At 40.4% G+C, this 17,764-nt stretch overlaps 1 long non-coding RNA gene across 1 annotated transcript; it reads left to right on the plus strand.

Annotated features, from left to right (window-relative positions):
• The first annotated feature begins 145 nt into the window (after positions 1–145).
• Positions 146–15,869, plus strand: LOC117804011. Its single transcript, XR_004628169.1, has 3 exons — positions 146–503; positions 1,460–1,635; positions 15,484–15,869. It is a non-coding gene; the product is annotated as an uncharacterized LOC117804011 (long non-coding RNA).
• The last annotated feature ends 1,895 nt before the right edge of the window (positions 15,870–17,764 follow it).

The following is a 17,764-nucleotide window of genomic DNA, read 5'->3' on the forward strand; positions in this document are numbered from 1 at the left end:
TGGTGGCTTTGGGCCATTGACAGGTAGCGCGCCGCCTGCGGCTGGGTGGCGGTCGGCGCGAGGTGCGCTCCCCTAGAGTCCCGGACCCTGGTTGGAGGACGCCGCGCCCCGCCACAGGCCTGCTGTGGAAAGCGAGGTCTCCGCCCAGTGGTTGGCTTTCTGCCCTCAGAGCGTTTCGCGGGCGTGAAGGGCAAGGTTTCCCGCCTCCCATCCCCGCTCTTTTGACAGACTGAGGAGAGCTTCGAACAAAGTACCAAGGGAGACTTGTACAAGAGGCTAAACGCAGGTGGCCTTCTAGAGGAGGTGACAGTAGTGCTAGGGCATGCAGGGTGTGAGTAGGTAAGGCCGTCGGGGAGTGCGTCCCTGAGGAGGGGATGCAGAGCTGAAGCTGAGAAGACCGGGCCACTTGGAGGTGTGAAGGAGGAGAGCTCCAGGCAGCAACACGCGTGGTGGTTTTGAGGAGCAGAATGAATGTCAGGGGTGGCTGCAGCGGCCAAGCAAAGGTCTGAGAATCCCAGCTAAAATCGCGAGACACCCAGTCCCGGAAAAAAGAAGGAATAAGATAACACGTTATTGACAATAGAGTGTCTGAGAAGTGTTTTATCTGACAGGATCTACATTCCCTTGAGAGGCTGATACTTCAGAGATATAAGAAAAGATCTTAATGTCTAGCATGGGGGTTTGTGGAAGGAAAATTTAAACAGTTGTAATTTCTACCCTGCCACCAGTTCATTGGTGATCCTCGGCAAGTCACCTTTCTCTAGGCTTGGTTGCTATTTTGCTTAGTGAGGGGGTGCAGATTTCAATGCCAGGGGACAGTGAGTGGGGTGAGGCATTATAAGGTATTGGGGCCCGTGGTGACCCAGAGAGCTCATGTTTTACCAAAAGGGGTTGCCAATTCTGATTTTTCAAGTGTAGTTAGTAAAAAAAGAGAAAAGCACTCCATGGCTGCTGGGAGCTAGTTTACCCTCTCCCTCTGGAAGCCTTGGTAATGCTAGGAGCCGGCCTGGCACTATCAGCTAGACTATGGTGTTATCCTTTTGAGCATCAACAAGTTCACAGAACACCAACATCAAACAAAGGCACTCTCTGATGGATTGAGAGAAAGACCATTTAATAATCATGTCTGAACACAAAATCAAGAACATTGTCCAAACCATAAAAATGACCAAACATAACCTCGACCCCCACAGTTTGAGTAACTGCTGCTTCTTTACCAAGAACAGCTTTACTCCTTGATCCATTCCTCCTACTTTCCAGATAAAAATTATTAAGATAACCAAAAAGAATTATCCCCACTTCTGACAACATCCAACCTAGAACAAATATCCCTTCTCAACCCCTCCTCAAAATCATCTAACACAAGCCCAAATCCTATATAAGTCCTTCCTAACACATTTTTGCTGAGATGTCCATGGTGGGTTCCCCATGATGAGCCATTTCCTTTGTTCAACTACAGGTGTGCTGCTGCTGGTCTTTGACTGGAGGGGATTGTCAGAAATGGAGAATCCACAGAGATTCAGCTGAAGCCCTCACTACTTTGAACTGGGACACTCAACTCTAGTAATAATGTGCACATCTGAGACCCTTTGTGTTTCTAACTGTTTGAGGTGCCATCCTGCCCATGGCTGGGAGGTAAGTTCTCATTAAATGTGAGCTCTGATGTTTTGTTAAGACTCTTCAGTGTTGGAATTATTTTGTTTTCCTTACAATAAGGTCCCCTTTGGTTTTATGGTTATCCAATTAGATTTTTATTTTTCCTTGGTAAAATTGTTTTCTGGCTTTTTATACCTGCTCCTATGATCTGTCCTAGTGTTTTCAATGCCATGGTCTATAAGAGGAAACATTTCTAGGGAAAGGACAGGTATGCAGCCCTGGATATCTAAGGGCATCACAAATCTGTTACAGCTCTACCTGTAGTGATTGTCCCTCTAAGAAGCTGGAGATGTCAACCACTCAGGTCATATAACTAGTTAGCATGCTTGAGTGTCATTTGTTACCAGAACAAACCAGAAAAATGACTCCATCACCCAATGTCCAATAAGGCTGTACTACAGCCTAGAGGCTATGGAATTCAAAAGGTATCCTCAGACCAGGGTCTTTTGGATAAACTTTGCCTCAGATTGCCATTTAAGTAATGACTTAATTAATTAATCCATTCAGTGATTAATGATTTTATGATTTTATTTATTTTATTTATAGAGATAGCAAGAGAGAGCGCATGTGGGGGGGCGGAGAGGAAGAAGTTAAAAGCAGACTCCCTGCTGAGGCTTGATTCCAGGACCCTGGGATCATGACCTGAGCCAAAGGCAGACGCTTAACCAACTGAGCCACCCAGGCGCCCCTCAGATTGCCATTTTAAATTGCTATAGGGACTTCTTCCTCAATTTTTGTTTGTGTCCCTGGGAACTGCTCTGTTTCATTTCTTCTGCGCAGAATCAGGACATTGTCTCTGGTGCCTATCAATGATAATTGGCCTTTGGCCAAGTTCTGCAGATACAAGGTTGCAGAGCACCATCCTTGTGGATCCTTGTCTCAACGAAAACTGGGCCAAATTTCTGCTTCCGTCTCGCAATTACACTAACTTGTACCCTTACCTCTCTGACACAATCTCACTAAGGACAAGTTAGAATTGCAGTGGCCCCTAACAAGATTGTTTATTTGAGAGGTAACTCAGAACAAAACAAAACAAAACAAAACAAAACAAAACAAAACAAAACAAAAGGAAGAAACCCTCATAAGGAGATTGTCTTGTTTGTTAAAAGGAGAGATTATTTTATGGGGTGCCTGGCTGGCTCAGTTGGTAGAGCATGCTACTCTTGACCTCAAGTTTGTGAGTTCAAGCCCCACATTGGGTGTGGAGCCTACTTTTTTTTTTTTTAAACAGTCAATATTTTTCTGGGTTTTATTTTAAGATTTTATTTATTTATGAGAAAGAGAGAGAGAAAACGAGCAAGGGGAGGGGCAGAGGGAGAGGAAGAAGTGGGCTTCCCACTGAGCAGGGAGCCTTATATGGGGCTGTATCCCAGGACCCTGGGATCATGACCTCAACCAAAGAGAGATGTTTAACTGACTGAGCCACCCAGGAGTCCCTTGTGAAGCCTACTTTAAGAAAAAAAAAAAGGGAGGGGGGAATGCCTGGGTGGCTCAGTCAGTTAAGCGTCTGCCTTGGGCTCAGGTCATGATCCCAGAGTGGGATCAAGCCTTGCATCAGGCTCTTTGCTCATCGGGGAGCCTGCTTCTACCTCTGCCCCTCTCCCTGCTCGTGCTCACTTTCTCTCTGACAAATAAATAAATAAATTCTTTTTTAAAAAGAAAAAAGAAAGGGAGAGAGATTATTTTGTTTAACATAGGTGATTATTTCATTTCCATACTTGGGAGATTAATAAATGCTGACTTTTTAATTGTATAGCTCTATTAAATTCCTAAGTTCCTAACTTATTTTTTTAAATGGCTGGACCATCACTTTTCTTTGTGTGTGTACATATACATCGAAATGTATTTTTTGGGGTACCTAGGTGGCTCAGTCGGTTAAGCGTTAAATCTGACTCTTGATTTCCGCCCTGGTCATGATCTCAGTGGGGTGATATTGAGCCCTATATCAGGTTCTGCCCTGGGTGTGGAACCTGCTTAAGATTCTCTCTCTGCCTCTCCCTCTGCCCCTCCCCCACGCATGCTCTCTTCTCTCTCTAAAAAAAAACCAAACAAAATGTGTTTTTCTGCATTTAAGCTGTTTTCCTTCTCCTTGCAGGAGAAACATGGATTAGCCTTTTACAGTGATAATTGTATAATTGTCTGAAGTAGCTCCCTCTCACTTTTTTTTGCTCTTCATTTTCTTCTCTTGGAAAACTTTAAAGATTAACTAATCAAAAAATTATTCTTTTGAATGTGTACACTCTAGGAACATCTGGTATAGTTAAATAGTCAAACATGTCTAAATGAATTGTTACACAATGTATGTTTACTTTGTGTGCACTGAAAAGTATATTTATGTAATGGGCTTTATTATAGTGCAAGATAAGAAAAGGCCTTAGTTCTAAGATAAAAGAAGAGTTATTGGCATAATCCAATGTCTTTAAATTTTAATCTGCCATGTAAAAGTAATACCAACACAATATATTGGTTGGTATAAGATCAGGGTTAGTTTTCTCATGACTTAAGCCTTCTTATTTTTTATGTTGATTTTTTTAAAGTAGGCTCCATACTCAGCGTGTAGCCCAAAGGAGGACTTGAACTCATGACCCTGAGATCAAGTCCTGAGCTGAGATCAAGAATCAGACACTTAGGGGTGCCTGGGTGGTACAGTCAGTTGGACTTCCAACTCTTGGTTTCAGCTGGGTTGTGATCTCAGGGTTGTGGGATTGAGCCCAAGTCGTGCTCTGCACTTTGCTTGAGATTTTCTCTCCCTCTCCCTCTGCCCTTCCTGCTCATGCTCCTTCTCGCTCTGTCTAGAATAAATAAATCTTAAAAAAAAAAAAAGAGCTTAACTAACTGTTCCACCCAGGCGCCCGTTTTGTATTGATTTAAAACTAAGTAAATTATCATAGTTTTCATATATTATTTACCTTAATTTTTTTTCTTTTTAAAATTGTCACCATGTTGTACATTACATCCCAGAACTTATTTATCTTATAATTGGAGGTTTGTACCTCCTGACCACCTTCACCCATTTCCCCCACCCCAACCACCTGCTTCTTTAAACTACCAATCTGTTCTGTTTCTATGAGTTTGTTTGTTTGTTTGTTTTTAGATTCCACATATAAGTGAAATCATATGGTATTTCTTTTTCTCTAACTTATTTCACTTAGCATAACACCCTCAAGGTCCATCCATGTTGTCACAAATGGCAGGATTTCTTTCCTTTTTATGGCTTATATTCCATTGTATATACCTGCCAAATCTTCTTCATCCATTTATCCAGTGGATACTTGGGTTGTTTCCCTATCTTGGCTATTGTAAATAATGCTTCAATAAACATAGGGGTGCATATATCTTTTTGAATTAGTATTTTCATTTTCTTTGAATAAATACCCAGTAGTGGAATTACTGGATCATATGATATTTCTATTTTTGATTTTTTGAGGGCCCTCCGTACTGTTTTCCACAGTGGCTGCACCAGTTTACATTTGCAGTGACTGAGCACTAGCGTTCCCTCTTCTCCACATCCTCGCCAGCACTTGTTTTTTTCTTGTGCTTTTGATACTAGCCATTCTGACTGGTGTGGTGTGATATCTCCTTGTGGTTTTGATTTGCATTTCCCTGATGATTAGTGATGTTGAGCATCTTTTCATGTGCCTGTTGGCCATCTCTATGTCTTCTTTGGAAAAATGTCTATTCAGATCCTCTGCCCATTTTAAAATCAGATTGGTTTTTTTTTGGTGTTGTATAAGTTTTTTATATATTTCAGATAATGACTCCCTTATTGGATATGTCATTTACAAATACCTTCTTTTAATAGGTTGCCTTTTTGTTTTGTTGATAGCTTCCACTGCTGTGCAGTTATTTTTGCTTCTGTTTTCCTTGCTTGAAGAGACATATCTAGAAAAATGTTGCTAAGGCTGATGTCCAAGAGATTACTCCCTCTGTGTTTTTTTAAGAAATTTTGTGGTTTCAGGTCTCACATATTGGTCTTTAATCCATTTTGAGTTTATTTTTGTGTATGATGTAAGAAAGTGGTCCAGGTTTGCATGTAGCTGTCCAGTTCCTCCAGCACCATTAATTGAAGAGACTGTCTTTTCCCTATTGTATATTCTTGCCTCCTTTGTTGTAGATTAATTGACCATGTAAGTGTGGGTTTATTTCTAGGGTCTTTTTTGTTCCATTGATTTATGTGTCTATTTTTGTGCCAGTATCGTACTCTGTTGATTACTATTGCTTTATAGTATAGCTTGAAATCTGGAATTGTGATACCTCTCACTTTGTTCCTCTTCCTCAAGATTGCTTTGGCTTCTCAGGGTCATTTGTGATGCCATAAAAATTTTAGGATTCTTAACTCTTTGGTGCTTTTTAAATATACTCTTGGTCATTTTTGAAGAGTCCTTATTTTTGAAAAAAGTAAAGTTCCTAATAACCATTGTTGCTCATTGCTGTGTCTTTTTACATTGCCTACAAATATTTTTCTTTAGCTATTTGTTTCTTATATATTGTTTCCTCTACAACTATTCTGGATTTTACCTTTTCTAAATTCAGGCCTCAACTTTAGACTAATAGGCTATTTTTTATGCCTAAACTATCTTTGGATTTTCTAAAATGGCCATTAGGTAACACAGAGATCTTCTTTACTTTATAAAATGAGGAACAATGGGAATAATTAGGTTTATCTGGAATTCTCCAAATTTGAATGAATTCAAAATGATTATGAGAGCTCTTTTGTCTTCTACACTCATCATTTTTTTTTAAATTACTAAATCAAAGAGAGGCTTTCTTCCTGTTATTTACACATGAGTAAATATAAATTAATATAAATATCTGTCAATGATTATATACTTTTCAGTTTAAAAAAGGCATAATCATTTTTAACCATAAAGACTGGTATGATAGCTATCTATGAAAAGATCTGTTTCCAGGATTTTAGATTCACAAACATCTTTCCTTTTTGTTCATGAAAAGTCTGAACAAGCATTAGGGATACTGGTCAATTACATGGGGATCATCAGGCACCTACTGCTTATGTCAGTTTTTCATTAGATCCAATAGCCAAGGCATATCTACTTTGTCTAAGAGCTATAGAAACAATAGTAGAATGTGTGAAACTTTCCCTTGATTTAGTTCTAAGGTTTCTGCTAACTATATGGTTCCCTATTTTAAAGACTCTTCTTCTGACAGAAAACACTCAACAGTTCTTAGCTGGTGGCCTATCTGCCTATGAAATACTATTATTTTCCTTTTACACATTACTGTCCATTACTACAACCCTGTAAGCCCAGCCACCCTCCTTTTCTTACGTGAAGAAGGAGAAGCCCATGGTTGTTCTTCTCTGTTAGGGAACTAGCAAATCCTGGAAGGACCTTCTATAGATTCCCATGTACCTCCCCATTTTAATGGTGTTTGTTGACTAATCTTATTTAAGAAAGAAAAATACCAATTACCTAATATCGTTGTACTTAACGATGAAAGACTGAAAGTTTTTCCTCTAACATCAGGAAAATGATGAGAATGCCTGCTATTGCCACTTCTTTAACATAGTACTGGAAGTCCTAGCCAGAGCAGTTAGGCAAGAGAAAAATTAAGAGTCATCCAAATTTGGAGGAAAAAAAAAGCCATCCAAATTGGAAAGGAAGAAGTAAAATTATCTTTTTAAAAAAGATTTATTTATTTTAAAGAAAGCTAGCTAGAAGGGGGAGGGGCACAAGGAGAGGGAGAGAATCTCAAGCTGACCGCTCACTGAGTGTGGAGTTTGACGTGGGGCTCAGTTTCACCACCTTGAGATCATGACCTGAGTCGAAATCAACAGTCAGACACTTAACCAACTGTATCACCCAGGTGCCCTGGTAAAATTATCTTTGTTCAAAGATGACATGATCTTATATGTAGAAAGCCCTAAAGATTCCACAAAAAAACCCATTAGAGCTAATAAAGGAATTTAACAAAGTTGTAGGAATCAAAATTGACACATGAAAATCAGTTGTTTCCATATGCTAACAATGAGCAATATAAAAATGAAATTAAGAAAATAATTCCATTTACAATAGCATCAAAAATAATGAAATACTTAGGAATAAGCTTAACCAGGGAGACAAAGGGCTTGCACACTGAAAACTACAAAACGTTGCTGAAAGGAAGGTCTTAAGGAAGACCCAAATAAATTGAAATCCATGTTTATGAGTTGGAAGACTTTATATTGTTCAGATGTTGGTACCACCCAAACCCATCTAAAGCCCAGCAGTGATTTTTGCAGAAATAGGACAGTCCATCCTTAAATTCATATGGAATCTCAATGGACCCTGAATAGCCAAAATTATTTTGAAAAAGAACAAAATTGGAGAGCTCATACTTTCTGGTTTCAAAATGTATTACAAAGCTATAGTGATTAAAACTGTGGGGGCGCCTGGGTGGCACAGGGGCGCCTGGGTGGCACAGCGGTTAAGCGTCTGCCTTCGGCTCAGGGCGTGATCCCAGCGTTATGGGATCGACCCACATCAGGCTCCTCCGCTATGAGCCTGCTTCTTCCTCTCCCACTCCCCCTGCTTGTGTTCCCTCTCTCGCTGGCTGTCTCTATCTCTGTCAAATAAATAAATAAAAAATCTTAAAAAAAAAAAAAAAAACTGTGGCAACTGGCATAGGGTAGACATAAAGACCATGGAATAGAATAGAGAAATAAACTCTCAAACATATGGGCAAATGATTTTCAACAAGGATACCAACATCATTTAATGGGGGAAGGCTAGTCTTTTCAACAATGATGTTGGGAAAACTGGATATGCACATGCGAAAGAACGGAGTTAAACCTTTACCTTACACCATATACAAAAGTTCATTCAAAATGCATGGAAGAACTAAACATAAGACCTGAAATTATACTCTTAGAAGAAAACATAGGGGAAGAAGCTTCATGACGTTGGATTTGGCAATGATTTCTTAACTATGATACCAAAACCACAGGAAAAAAATAAACTGGACTACATAAAATTAAAAATTTCTGTGCATCAAAGGCCACAATCAACAGAGTGAAGAGACAACTAGTGGAATAGGAGGAAGTATTTGCCAATCCAGTATCTGCTAAAGAGTTAATATCTGGAATACATAAAGAACTCCTACACTCAACAACAGCAACAACCAAAAATTAACCTGATTAAAAAGTGGGCAGAGCACTTAAATAGGGGCATCTAGGTTGGTTAAGGGGCTGCCTTCAGCTCAGGTCATGATCTCAGGGTCCTGGGATCCAACCCCATGTAGGGCTTTCTGCTTAGTGCAGAGTCTGCTTCTCCTTCTGCCCCTCCCCCTGCTTGTGAGCATGCACGCGCTCTCTTTCTCTCTCAAATAAATTTTTAAAAAAATATTTTAAAAAAAGTACTTAAATAGGTATTTCTCCAAAGAAGGTATACACATGAAAAGATGCTCAACATTACTAATCATTAGGGGAATGCAAATCAAAACCACAATTAGTTACCACTTCGTATCTATTAGGATGGCTACTATAAAAGGGGGGTGGATAGTAAGTATTGGCAAAGAAATGGCGAAATTAGAACCCTTGTGCACTGCTGATAGGAATATAAATTTGTGGAGTCATATGAAAAATAGTATGGCGGCTCTTCAAAAAGTTAAAAATAGATTTACCATATGAACCAGCAATTCCACTTCGGACATATACCCAAAAGAATTGAGAGCAGAGTCTCAAAGAGATATTTGCACACCCGTGTTTATAGCAGCATAGTCACAAGAGCCAAAAAGTAGAAGCAACGCACCAACCTTGAGGACCTGATGCTAAGTGAAATAAGCCAGTCACAAAAAGACAAACACTGTACAATTCCACTGTTATGAGGTTCTAGAGTAGTCAAATTCATAGAGACAGAAAATAGAATGGTGGTTGCCAGGGACTGGGGAGAGAGGGGAATGAGGAGTCATTATTTAATGACAGAGTTTCAGTTTTGCAAGATGAAAAAAGTTCTGGAGATAGATGGTTGTGATGGTTGCACAAAGTGAATGCACTTAACACTACTGAACGATACCTTAAATGTGCACTCTACACTCAAAATGGCTAAGATGTTAAGCCATAAGATAAGATTTATCATATGTGTATTTTGCCACAATTAATAATTTAAAAAAGAAAGAAAAAATCAAAAAATTCCAAGCAGCCTATGTTATCACAATCTTGGATTTATCCTTATAAGCTTGTCCCAGATATTGAATCAGTTCAGATGGTAAATTAATTACCTTCACCCATCCTGCAAGCTGATGAAAGACAAAAAAAAAAAAAAAAAAAAAAAAAAAAAAAAAAAAAGAACACCCAAATATTTATACTGTTATTGGTTTATACTTTCAGATTAATTCATCACTTCAAGGTGCATCAGTAATAGAAATTCTAACTTAGAAAATCAGTGTGGTTGGGGCACCTGGGTAGCACAGTCGTTAAGCGTCTGCCTTTGGCTCAGGGCGTGATCCCAGCGTTCCGGGATCGAGTCCCACATCGGGCTCCTCCGCTGGGAGCCTGTTCTTCCTCTTCCTGCAAGCTGATGAAAGACAAAAAAAAAAAAAAAAAAAAAAAAAAAAAAAAAAAAGAACACCCAAATATTTATAAAGAAAAAAAATCAGTGTGGCATTATTACATAAAATTGAACACTCACATGTGCTATTGGGCAGGTTCTGGGCCTGTTTGCCCTCAGATCCACTCCTTATAGTCCCTGATGTGCTCGGTTTTTTTGGTTGGGTGATGGCTGCACCTCTCAGGCAGCCGTGTCAGCTGGCTTTCAATTCAAGCAATGAAAAGCAATGGAGGGAGAATGGAAAGCAGAAGAAGGAAGGGAGAAGCCAGGGTATTTCTTTCCCAGCCCCCTCATCCACCCTCACTCCCAGCCCCATGTCAGGCAGCTTCCCCTGTGATGGCTGTCGCTTTCTCATGGGTCCAGCTGCCACAGGAGAGGCTGGGCGTGATTCCAGCTTCTGGATCTGGTGACCCTGGCCCTGGGATCTGGTAACGCTAACACTTTGTTCCTCCATCCTAGCTTTCTGCTATTGTTAATTTTTGGCTTGCCTTACCATCTCTTGTTAGGCTTCCCAGCCACTGGTTATCACACATCTCAGCAATAAAAGGAATAAACTATTGAAACATTCAACAATTTAGACCTCAGGGGAGTTTTACTGAATGAAAAAAGCCAATCACAATATGTTCCATACTGTATGATTCCCTTTATATAACATTCTGAAATGACAAAATCATTGAGATGGAGAACAGATTAGTGGTTGCCAAAGGTTAGGATAGGGGTCGGGGAGGTAGAGGGGATGCATGTGACTATAAACGGATAATATGAGGGATCTTTGTGGTGAAGCAACAGTTCTCTATCTTGGTGGTTGTGGTGCCATAAATCCACATGTGATAAAACTCAATATGTGTACAAACACAAATGAAGGCACATAAAACTAGTGAAATCAGAGTTATTTGTGGATTGTACCAGTAGCACTTTCCTGATTATGACCCCGTACTGCAGTGATGTAAGATGTTACCATGGGGATTGTTATCATTTCTTTGGATAAATGCCCAGCAGTGGAATTACTGGAATTACTTGTGATTCTATTATTATTTCCAAATAAAAAGTGATTAAATTTTTAAAAAGAAACAGAGATTTCCTGACATCTCCCTCTAAAATGGACAGCATATTAAGAACTTTTAGATATTTTGTTGTTATTTAAGAGGTAAGCATAGTCAAAGTGGAGCTTAGCCAGAATGCTTCTTGATATTGCCGACACAACAGAGATAAATCGACAACATTGAACCAGCATGGGTGGGGGTGACTGTCAGGGTAATGCAGAGGATGTTTCCAATGCATACCCTAATCGCCAATGGCGTACTCCCCACAGTACTACAAGGGTAGGACATGAACAGGAACCAAAGCCTCCAGGCCCTGTGAACAACTCCAAATGAACTATGAAAATGTTCTGGTTATTTTTATTTATTCTCAGGATAGATTGAGGCTTTCTCTTGCTGGAGAGCTATGTACATACTGGTGGAGGAAAAAAATGACTTGACTTTAAAATTCCCAAGGAGGGTGTTTCAGTTTATCTCTCTGGTAACAGAAAAACACATATTTCCCCTTATTTTCTTAATTTACTTGGAAAAATAAACTGTTTATATCATCCACCATCTTTAGCAAAAATAAGAGAACTAAAGAAATTTGAAAACTCATAATTATCAAAACTCTCAGAAACCCCAAGTTTTGCCACTGCCCGTAGTACAACAAGATCAATTCCCTCCAGGATCCACAGGTTATTTCCTTCTGAGTTAATTGCCCCATGCATCTGGGAATTACTTCAATCCTAGATTGCTCCCACTGTAAACTTACATGACTAATTTCTGCAGGGACTCGTATAATACCTCTAGACTTAGCACCAATAAGAACATGCTGTATTACCAAAACACCCACCTAAGCAGCTCTGCAGGTTCTGATACCTGGGGATTTAGTCTTCTGGAAAAGAAAAAAAGTGCCCATGAGCCTCTACAAAAAGGACTTTTAAGAGATAACGGACACAACAATAAACTCCAAGTTGTTGATCCCTGGATTTATATTCCCCAAATAAGAAGACATATATTATTTTCTCCTGAGTACTAGGCATCTAGTCCATTAGGGGACCTCACACTGAGGATTCTTAGCAATTCTCTTAGAAGTTGCTGACTGTGGGCAGCGTCTGTCCCAGATGATGGAACAAGATGCTAATTGAACAGCTTCTGTAAAAGACAACAGAACAAGATTGATTTTTTTAGTTCTTCAGTATCCTTTTCCATACCCTTTATTCTCTTGGAAATCTTACCTATTATTGTCTTTAACACCCCCTCTTTAACTGACTGAAGTTTTCTTTCTTTTTTTTTTTTTAAGATTTTATTTATTTGACAGAGAGGGAGAGAGAGCACAAGCAGGGAGAGCTGTAGGCAGAGGGAGAAGCAGGCTCCCCGCTGAGCAAGGAGCCTGATGTGGGGCTCAATCCCAGGACACTGGGATCATGACCTGAGCCGAAGGCAGACATTTAACTGATTGAGCCACCCAGGCGCCCTGACTGAAGTTTTCTTGATATGATCTTCTCTATCGGGGTACCTGGGTGGCTCAGTCAGTTAAGCGTCTGCCTTCAGCTCAGGTCCTGATCCCAGGGTCCTGGGATTGAGCCCCGCATCGGGCTCCCTGCTCAACAGGGAGTCTGCTTCTCCCTCTCCTTCTGCTGCTCCCCCTGCTTGTGCTCTCTCGCTTGCTCTGTCTGTCAAATAAATAAATAAAATCTTAAAAAAAATGATGCTGCTGCATATTTCTCAGAACTGAGCTACTGCTCTGAGTTTTTTTTTTAAAGATAGGTAGGCAGTGTTTAATTATTTTACACAATGTGCATATTATAAAAGTGCTAAAATCACATATTATTATCTATCACTAATCTAAGTAAATTGCAGTATACCATTTTATTTTATTTTTATTTTTTAAAAGATTTATTTATTTATTTTAGAGAGAGAGAGAAAGAGTTGGGCGAAGGGCAGAAGGAGAGGGATAGAGAATCCTCAAGCAGATTCTCTGCTGAGCATGGAGCCCAATGAGGGGTTCAATCCCAGGACCCTGAGATCATGACCTGAGCCAAAATCAAGAACCCTCACCTAATGGACTGAGCCACCCAGCTGCCCCTAGAATATACCTTTTTTTTTTTTTAAGATTTTATTTATTTATTTGACAGAGATAGAGACAGCCAGCGAGAGAGGGAACACAAGCAGGGGGAGTGGGAGAGGAAGAAGCAGGCTCACAGCAGAGGAAGCCTGATGTGGGGCTCGATCCCATAACGCCGGGATCACGCCCTGAGCCGAAGGCAGACGCCTAACCGCTGTGCCACTCAGGCGCCCCTAGAATATACCTTTTTAAATTTATTTTTATTTTTCTATTTTTAAAGTATAGCTGACATATAATGTTAATATGTTAGTTGCAGGTGTACAATGTAGTGATTGGACAATTCTATACATTACTCAATGTTCACCACAGTAATATGGTGTAGTCACCATCCAACAATATTATAGGATTATTGACTGCATTATTATTGACTATATTCCCTATGTTGTACTTTTCAGCTGCATGACTTATTTATTTAATAACTGGAAGTTTGTACCTCTTTATTTCCTTCACCTATTTTGCCCATCCCTCCCACCCCTCTCCCATCTGGCAACCACCAGTTTGTTCTCTGTATTTATGTTTCTGTTTTGTTTGTTTGTTTGTTCATTTCTTTTTTTAGATTCTACATATGAGTGAAATCATATGGTATTTGTCTTTCTCTGTCTGTTTCACTTAGCATAACGCCCTCTAGGTTCATCTATGTTGTTGCAAATGACAGGATCTTATCCTTTTATATGGCTGAGTAATATTCCATTGTTTATGTATATCAGATCTTTTTTATCCATTCATCTATTTGTGGAGATTCAGATTACTTCCATATCCTGGCTATTGTAATGCTGCAATAAACATAGGGGTACATATATATTTTCGAGTTAGTGTTTTCATTTTCTTTAGGTAAGGGTCCAGCAGTGGAATTACTGGATTGTATGGTATTTCTATTTTTAATTTTTTGAGGTACCTCCATACTGTTTTCCACAGTGCTTGTACCAATTCACATTCCCACCGACAGTGCATGAGGGTTCCATTTTTTCCACATCCTCACCAACACTTGTTATTTGTGTTGCTCTGAATTTAACTCATTGCTGGATCTGTTGCCTCCCCACCTAATCCTGCTGACAAAAAAATGTAATAGCTTCAAATATTTCAGAAGGTACATTGCCTTCCACAAGTCCTTTCTGATCTTAAGTTTTCCTCACATAATGAATTCCAAAGTTTGGTCCTATAAAAATTGGAACTGAACAAAATGCTTTTGTTGAGGGCATTATATCTGTACCAGTTAAGCCTAGGTTATCAGGAATGGGAACTAATGTCAGCTCTATTCTTGCTACAGACACTCTAACCTACTTATAGTAATTGTGTAACTCCGCTCAAGGAATCTGTCCACCTCAAGAGTCCAAAAATTGTATACGCTTATTGTGATAAATGATATTTATCCCTCAATTCAACCTATGCCTCACTGGGGTCCTACTTCTTACTCAGATATCAAGCTTTTACCTGCTGCTGCACATTAACTTATCCTGTATATTCAGGGTGACTGTTAGAGCCTCTCAGATATTTTCAACTACCACCTCTCCAGTGGATCATGTTTTTCTGACAATGATAACTAGAAATCTCTGAAATAAGACAAGAACAAGCTACTCAGGAAAACTCCCAGGAGGGATAACCTACTCCCTTATCATGCATACAAATATGAGCTTCACTTCCCAGAGAGGGATAATACTACTGGAAAAGATGATCCAAAATTTGTCTCTAACCTCAGCAGACCTCATAAATGACACAACATCTACTCGGGAGCCAACAACCAATTTAAATTTAAATGTATTAACCAAGGGAAAAGTTATGCTTTAGCAAACACCTCTTGCTGCACCTGCATAAATACAGGTCAAGTAGAAAAGTCTGTGACAATGCTAAAAAAAGTCACTCGAATTTCTAAAAAAGACAAGCTAGACTTTGGGGCATGTTTTCATTGCCTGGATTTGATAACCTGGGCCCCTGTCTTCAGGGCCTATTACAAGAACTAATAACCAGTTTGTTTCTGGTAATTTCCTGGAATGTAGTTGGCTGATGTACCACCTTCAGAGTCTTAAATGCTACTGTGCAACCATCATCATGTCAGAGGACTCAACAACTCACGTTGTAACAAAAGGAAAAGGTGAGACCGACATACGTCTAACTATGGATGTTCTCTCCACAGTCTCCTAATGAACAAAGTCTTGGCAATGGTGAAGAGCTGGGTAGTAACTAAAGTCCCGAGGCTGACTCCATCTGCCCTGGGCTAAGAGGGAGACCGAGAAAGAGTGAGCATCGTCTGACAGCCTGGAGCTGGCCTGGCACTGTCATCTGGGCTTTGGTGTTGTTAGGAGCAGGTACGACATGACAACTAGACTGTGGTTTTCTCTTGATGAACATAAACAGTTTCACAAAACACCAACACAGCAAGACAAGGCCACCACTGTGATGGATCAAGACAAAAAACGAGACCATTATCCAAACAGAAATGACCAAATATCTCCATTCTGGCTAATATGATAATTATGCTCCTTTATCAATTATAGCTTTAGTTTTGCTCCTTTCTTCCCACCTTTTAGATAAAAAATTTTAAATATATCCAGGGGCACTTGGGTGGCTCAGTTGGTTAAGCATCTACCTTTGTCTCAGGTCATGATCTCAGGGTCCTGGGATTGAGTCCTGCATCGGGCTCCCTGCTTAGCAAGGAGCCTGCTTCTCCCTCTCCCTCTGCCTGCTGCTCCCCCTGCTTGTGCTCGCTCGCACTCTCTCTCTCTGTCTCTTAAATAAAAATAAATAAATAAAATAAAAATTTAAAAGATATACAATCACAGAACTATCCCTACTTCCTCACAGCATTCAAACCACAGCAAAGTCCCTTTCCTTGAGTCTTCCCCAGAAACCTAACAGAAGCTCAAGTCCTATAAGAAGTCATGTCTAACATACACTTACTGAGATGGCCTACAGTTTCCCATATTGTGTGGTCTCCCTCGTTGAATGAGTTAATAAACCCAACTTTGTTCAATTATAGGTGTATTCTTGGTTGCCTTTGACAGGAGGGCATTGTCACTGGAAACTGGCAATTGGCTTTTTCTTCTTCTTACTGAAAGATACTGATTTTTGAAGTTAACTCAAAACAAGTTTAAGCAGTCTGAAATACAGTACAGGTGTATGGGTTGAATTTGGCCCAAGGGTTGCCAGTTTGCAACCTTTCAGTTGGCTAATCCCCTTCTGGATGTAAAGATTAATATTATGAATAGTTAACAGCCATTAAGTACCTAAGCTGAACCAAGGTTTGAACACATACTGTCACATGTACTGTTTTATTTAATGTTCTTTTCTACTTAAGTCATTCAGAACTCTCTGAATTCTATTCATGCTGTGCCATTTGCAAGGTTGCCTGCTGCATGTTTGACTATAAATGAGGTCAAATCCCTATTTTACAGGAAGATGCTGATGTATACCGGTTCCTTCCTACTGTGAGCCTGTAGCCATAGGAACTGTGATCAAGTACACAATAACACCTCCATGATCAAATCCCCAGGGAACAAAGTTCATTTTAATGAAGCTGGTCTGACTACGGAGCAATCTGGGGGACTTTCAGGGCTTCACAGCAGTGTGCCGCCTCCTGACTTTGAGCTGGCTCTGGAGCAGGAGAAAGCCGAGCTGTCTCAGGTATGGCCTTCTTACTGGGAGCTGGGACTGGGGCCAGGCAGAAAAAGGCTGTGGGGAAAATTCTTCCAGGCATGCTATTCCTGAGCAGAAAGCAGGAGAAGGGCCTTGTATACCAGGTCCCGTGGTCTCTGAAGGCTTTACCGGTTCTGTGAGTGTATGAATCGTGCCTAGAATATAGGATTCTACCATCACCCAGGGCATTGGCTAGAATCTTTCAGGACCCTTCCAACACTAGAAGCATAGAACAAGGGACCCAATTCTATGACAACTTCGGCTTGTGAAAATGGGAGGAAATAGAAAAAGCTTTAGGCTAAGGGCTGGAGTTGCACCCCACTAACTCGCTTCCCTTTCTGTATCCTTGCCATTTCCCACACAATATGTCTTTCACTCTATTCTCCAAAAAGTCCAGGGACCTATGGCTTCCTCTGGCTGCCAGAGGTGAGCACCGGGAATCTTAAGCCCACTCAGCCCCTGCCTTTCCCCTTTGCTCTGAGGACCTAAGTTTCTTCCTCAGTTTCCCTGAATGTCAAAACAGTTTCCTTAAGGCTAAAGTTAGCCCTAACCCCTTGCATCCCAGATTCCCCTGGCCAGTGCTGGCCCTTGCAGTCAAGATTGTCTTCCTGTGCTCATAATGTCAGGCTGAGCCTTGCTGCAAGAAACTGATTACTCAGAACCCCATTTTGAATATAGCCACTACAGAGAGTCTCTGACTGCCCCTCATGTACTATATGGATCTTAACAGCCTGAATCAAGATGCTTTGGGCACAGTCCACTGCACCATGGCCACATCGCTC

Source organism: Ailuropoda melanoleuca, chromosome 10 (assembly GCF_002007445.2).
Source record: "Ailuropoda melanoleuca isolate Jingjing chromosome 10, ASM200744v2, whole genome shotgun sequence".
Classification (NCBI taxonomy): domain Eukaryota; kingdom Metazoa; phylum Chordata; class Mammalia; order Carnivora; family Ursidae; genus Ailuropoda; species Ailuropoda melanoleuca.